The following is a 6,913-nucleotide window of genomic DNA, read 5'->3' on the forward strand; positions in this document are numbered from 1 at the left end:
CAACTTTAATCCTTATATTTTATAAAGTCTTCCGCTAACAATCGTAACTCTGATTTATATACAAAAGTGGTACCAACTATCGAGTCACACGCCTAGGCCTAAGATGGGGGTGTGACATCACCCTCTGGTGACACGTGGCAGCAGGGAAGGCCACGTGGCGCCCATGCAGAAATGGTGGCATCGCGGTACGCGACGGCCAAGGAAGAGGACCCATCGCGTACTGCGATGGGACCCAAAATCAGCCTATAAAGGGGGGGGGGGGTGGGCTACGGCTCATTCATTTCTCACACATTTTTCACTCTCTCTCTAGAATTATACTTTCTCACTACCTCGGTTTCCGTGCCGGCCTGACAATCGTCACCTCGTAATCCGTGCCATACACCGACGATACCTCGAAGTGCGTGCCACCCAAAATAACCCGACATTATATCTCGAAATACGTGCACGACACGACGAACAACATATGTCGCCTCGTTTTGCGTGCCAACCTTGAAGTTCGTGCCAAGCTCTAAGGTTCCGACAGTCTAAGCTCTAGTATGCATTAGAAAGTAGAAGTGCTGCTCAATCAATCTTAGTAATCAGACTCCGAATACCCGTGTAAGGTAGGGGTTCTGCCTAAGTCATTATTTTATTATTATATTATATGGCTTGGACCATAGTCAGGGGTATAGCCCAAACCTTGATCATAAATATGTTTACATAAGCTTTAAACATACAAAGGATTATACTAGTGTTTATTTACAATTAAGAAACATCAGTTTTACATTCATAAGATAATATAGTTTCTTCACGATTAAGAAACATAGCATTCGTATACAAAGAATATAGTTAAAACATTGTTTCTTCATGTGTAAGAAACATAAGATTTTACATGCATAACAATCAATGAATGTTTCTTATTGAAGAAGAAACAGATTATAGATGTTTCTTCATGAAAAAGAAACTCATCATATGATTTGGTAAATAAACAGAAAGACTACGGGTCTAAATCAAACAAATGATCAATCAAGGTTTAAAGCTATTTAAACCAGACTAAAGGTCTATAGCCGGGTCAAGAGACGATCCGGATATTTATATACCTATTTTATTATAGGTCAATCAATCAATCAATCAATCAATCAGTCAGTCAATCAATCATTCATTCACAGTCAAGGTTTCAAACGAAATCATCATATCATTCAGAACAGACAATCACAGGTGAATACGTTCAAACCTTTTCAATCAGTCAAAAAATATCCATACTCAATGAGACGAACGAGTGTTTGTCTTAACTAGTCAATCAATGTCTACATGATATAATGAATAAAAACGTTATAATACAAAGTAGAGAATAATATCAACTCAGACCGAATACGCATGTGTCTGGATCCAAACATAACTGTAAAAGGTCAATCAATCAATCAAAGGCAATGAAGCCGCGAGCTTAAACGATCAGACCAGTTCTCAGATCAGGGTCGTTTGGCTCGGGGAATACCGTTATGTGTGTAGGGCAGTGTATACCGGAAGTAGAAATGCTTCCGCTGAGCTTGTCAAAAAAACTATGTTTGTATTATAATCGTCATTCAAATGTTTTATAGAGTTATACGTGTTCACCAGCATATAGCTGACGTATTTTCCCCCACATTTCAGGGAATACAGATTAGTACAAGTAGCAAGACATTCATGGAGTTAGATGCTCGCAAGGTAATGATGGCTCAGTTTTTTTTAATTATTAAAATATTGAAAACGGTATTTCAAAAAGCTTTATAAATCAAACACCGGGTATTTATTATCCGAGAATTTTTCAAATAAATTAATATTTTATTCAACCAAAGTCTTCCGCTAAAATAACCCGCAACTCAGATGTATTTACAAAACATTTACCAACTTGTGGCATTGAGTTTGGAAGGGGTTTTTCAAAACTGAATTTTATTTGTTCAAAGGCTTCTTCAAAGTCTAAGACCCACAGATGTTTTGTTCAAAGATCTGAGTATGGAGGGTACAATTTTGGTATGCAGGTTAGTGAAAAGAAGGGCATAATGGTCTTTTTTTTATAAAATGAGTTGATAATGTTTTGCAGGAAACCAGCTGTTAGAAAGTATGTTGAAACATAACCAAATAGAGGTTGTGCAAGAAACAAAACCATCAGACGAGAAATGATGACTGTCACCGATGGCCGGTTTAGGCGGTTTCGCGATTTCCAACCGAACCATGAACACCCTAGACAACATGATGCATTTTTGGGCTTTCTTTGTATTAATGTAACTTTGATATAGTACGAGTCAGTTATGAGTGTAATGACTTTATTGATCTTACTATAATACACTACAAGTCAATTGTGACTTTTATCGATGTAACATGATGTATGTTTGAACTTGACACCAATTGACCAAAATAGCCAGAAGATGAAATGAATTCAACAAACCGGCCTGTATAAGTAGTAATAGTATTAAAAACAACCAATATTTCTTTAGTTTGAATTAATAAGTACAAAGTAAAGAATGGTGATATCGTGTATCACAACTAAATTTAAACATATATTTACATCTAACTAGCCAAACGAACATAACTGCTGGGTCGACAACCCCGACATCGGTGTCAATCTCCATTACGAATAGTTGTAGGCTCTTTCCCGGGCCTCCAGTAATCATCCGGGGACTCAATACGAAGCAGTTGATTTGGTTGTACAAGTGGTAATGTATTACCCTCCTGAGGGAAAGTTACCGTACTAAATTCCTCATGGACCTCGTCATACGAATGCCTATAATTCTTGGGTGGAGTCATGAAGACAACATTATTTTTCTATCCAGCTGATCTTGAACATAAAACACCTGGTGTGCTTGCGAGGCCAATATGAACGGATCATCCTTGTGGCCAAATTTGTTTAGGTCGACCGACGTGTAACCAAGAATAACATGTTTGACATGTTTACGGTCAACCCATTGGCACATGAAGACCGAAATTCTTTTAGTATGATAATCTAGGACCCATATCTCTTGCAAAACCCCAAAATAAAAGTTTTGCCCATAGGTCACCACGTCTTTTTTGATGTGCATGTCATCCGCCTCTACACCAACCCCGCTGTTTTGGTAAACTCTACCATCATGAGATTTTGTACGAAATTCAAAACCGTTGATGTCGTATGAGTCGTATTTGTAAACGTTGCGGTGTGCTCCGTGTGCAATCCACTTTACGGTTTCCGATTTAGAACCTGGGGAGCCCGCTAGCTCTCTTTCAACCTGAATTTCATTACAAGGATTAGGTCTCTCTATAAAAGATTTTTGAAAATTATAGAGACTTAATAAATTGATCTACCTTGTCGCGTAACCAGTCACCAAACTTTAAAGTATGTTCCTTCTCCAGCAATGCTTGTCGTTTACCAGGCATTTGGTTTTTCAAAGAGGTCTTGTGTTGTCTGCAAGTAGGAGTATAATATATTATGAATTAATATATATATATATACACACACATATATGGGTGCAGTTACTGTACGATAATGCCTTAACGTATGGTATATTCTGAACTAATATATATATATATATATATGTATATATGTATGTATGTATGTATGTATGTATATATATATATACATGAGCGTTTAAGTTTTCTGAGCGTTTTAGGTTTTTTCCTTTATTTTTTGCCTTTGAGCATCTCGCGTATCTACCGTACGTTAAGGCATTAGCGTATGGTAACTGCACCATATATATATATATATATATATATATATATATATATATAATTTAGAGTATATATGTTAGTAATACTTACTCGATATACGACGCTATTTCAAGAGTATTCTGCATCACATAGAAATGTGCTCTCTTGAAGAGATCAGGAGAAACTTCAACTGATTTAGCGCCTGTGACAGTAATTGTCTCCCCTTTATCATGTGGAATACCAACAATACTCTTGATGTTTTTTTGGTATTCGCTCAGAAACTCGATTGTTTCTTCCGCAATGTTCTACTCAGCAATGCACCCTTCTGGATAAGTTTTGTTTCGCACATGCCCTTTGATAACCTTCATACACATTTCAAAGGGATACATCCAACGAAAGCATGGTGGCCCACATAATTTTGTCTCTCTGACAAGGTGCACGGTTAAGTGAACCATGACATCAAAAAATGATAAAGGAAAGTACTTCTCCAGCATGCACAGTGTAACTATTTGCTCTTCCTGCATCTTATCAAGCTCTTCTACAATGATTTCTTTGCTACAAATTGACTTGAAAAAAAACAAAGCCTGATTATAGCATTTCTCATTGGTTCTGGCATGATGGACCGTATTGCAAGGGGCAGATGCTGTTGCATAAGGATGTGATAATCATGTGATTTAAGGCCTTGTAGCTTCCTTTCTTTAAGATTCACCAAACTAGAGAAGTTAGAATAATACCCTAGTGGAGCCTTCAGTTTATAGAATGTTTCAAGAAACATGTCTTTTTCTTGTGCTGATAATGTGAAGCATACTGCAGGCAGTTCTGTATTGTTGCCTTCTGCTTTTGGTTGCAACTCATTTTTAATCCCTAAAAACTCCAAATCCTTTCTAGCTGCCAATCCGTCTTTTGTCCTACCGGGAATGTTCAGCAACATCCCGACAATACTTTCTGCCACATTCTTTTCAACATGCATCAAATCAATACAATGTTGGACAGGTAAATACTTCCAATAGCTGAGCCGTTGGTACCATATGTTGAACTTCTTACAATATGGTTGCGGCGTTGTGTTGTCCCTTTTTCTCTTACTCCCACTTAGGGATTCAGATCCCTTTCCCCACTCATTGTTAATGTTTTTGACCTCGTCGTATATCTCGTCCCCTGTCATAGGCTCTTTAGCGGTTCTCATCTCCTCTTTTCCGTTGAACGTCTTTGTTTGTTTTCTGAAAGGGTGGTCATGTGATAAATACCTTATGTGGTCAGCATAACTCTGCTTCTTTGTGTGATAAAGTCGAACACGCTGAGTGTCGCCCCGACACACTACACAACCTTTGAATCCACTGTAAGGGCAACCACATAGTGTACCAAGAGCAGGGTAATCATTAATCATCCATAACAAAACTGCACGTAGTGTAAACATTTCTTGTTTATATGCATCATATGTTGTCTCCCCGACCTCAAATAAAGATGCTATATCGTCAATTAAAAGCTGTAAAAACACATCAATATTGTTTCGTGTCACTCTGGATATTAATAAGGAAAGCATGATGAACTTTCTTTTCATACACATCCAAGGTGGAAGGTTGTAAATGACTGCTAAAACAGGCCAGGCACTGTGGTTTCTGTTGCCTCTATGTACGTCGACCCCATCAGTGCAAATCCCTAGACGAAGATTTCTTGGATCGCTTCCGATGGTATCGGAGTACCTGTCATCTATGGATTTCCATGCTGGTGAATCTGATGGGTGGCGTAAAACATCGGGTTTATTGGTACTCGTGGCATGCCATGTTAAATTCTCTGTTGTGGTCTTTGATTGAAAGAGGCGCTTGAATCGTGGAATAATGGGAAAGTACCACAGTACCTTAGCGGGCGTGTTTATGTAAGTTTTGTTAGTCTTCTCATCCACCTTCCACCTTGACTTGTTACAAACTGGACATGCTTCCAAATCCTTGTAATCCTTATAGTAAATAATGCAGTCGTTGATACACACATGTACCTTTTCGTATCCTGAGCCCATTGCCTTCATTATCCTTTTGCCCTCATACATATTATTTACCATTTCGTTATCTTTAGGTAGCATCTTTTTCAACAATTTCAGAAGTTCACCAACGAACTTATGAGATACCCCGTGCTTGCTCTTCAAGTTGAGTAGTTGTACTAATGCAGACAACTTGGTGAAGTCAGGACATCCTTTGTACAGGGGCTTCTCAGCGTCATTAAGTAGTTCTAGAAACTGTTGATACTTCTTGTCGCCTTTGAAATTGTCTTTTGTAGCATTTACCATTTCTACAGTTTCACAGGCATCTGTCGGAATGTTGGTGTCAGCAAGCCCAGTATTATTATCATAATTAGTTGGAATGCAGGTGGAGGCAAACACAATATTATTAACATAATTAGTTGGAATATTAGTGTCGGCTTCTCCATGTTTTATCCAAGTAGTATAATTCTTATCAATTCCAAACCTGTACAAGTGATGTTCAACATCGTCTACACTAAGAGATACGTGGTTCACACACCGAACACATGGACATGAAATAAAAATTGGTGGTGATGTCTCCTTGCAATTATGAACTGCAAAATCTAGAAATGCCTTAACACCATCTTTATATGTCACTACAACAAAAAGAGCTTTTCAGTACGCACAAAAGCGTCCTAAAATGTTATTTTATAGGACCTTTCATTTAATAGGACCAACGAGGAAAGCGTTTCATGTAAAGGGGTCGTAATAAGTCTCGGAACTCAAAAAGCGTCCTGATATCCCAAATAAGATTATGAAACCAATTTTATGGTCACATAATATATCCATTAACAACCCAAAAAGCGTCCCAATAAAAACATATTAGGACACTTTTACAATGTTCTAACATGTGCTTACCTAACTGTAAACTTTTGATACACATACAAGCGTCCTTAAAAATTAATTTATAGGAGCCTTACAATGGAACATTATAGTACCAAGAAAAGGGTCCTAATATAACAAACAAGATTATGAAACTAAATTTTATGGTCGCATAATCTGTCTATGAACAACTTAAACAACTTCCTATAAACATATTATGTCACTTTTACAATGTTCTAACGTTTAATAGGACAAAAATTCAAAGTCCTAACAAATCATATTTTACAACCCTTTTTTAAACGTCCACACACACAATTTTACTATACGGTTATGGGCATCTAAATATTGAAAGAAATAAAACTTCATTGTATTAAATATGCTTGTTCATAACGAAAACACTAAACATAAATAATTTATAACATTATCCAACATAAACTCTTGTAA

The sequence above is a fragment of the Bidens hawaiensis genome, unplaced genomic scaffold (genome assembly GCF_021521415.1).
Source record: "Bidens hawaiensis isolate Kalapana, Puna unplaced genomic scaffold, B.hawaiensis_p1.1 tig00048170_1, whole genome shotgun sequence".
Lineage (NCBI taxonomy): Eukaryota > Viridiplantae > Streptophyta > Magnoliopsida > Asterales > Asteraceae > Bidens > Bidens hawaiensis.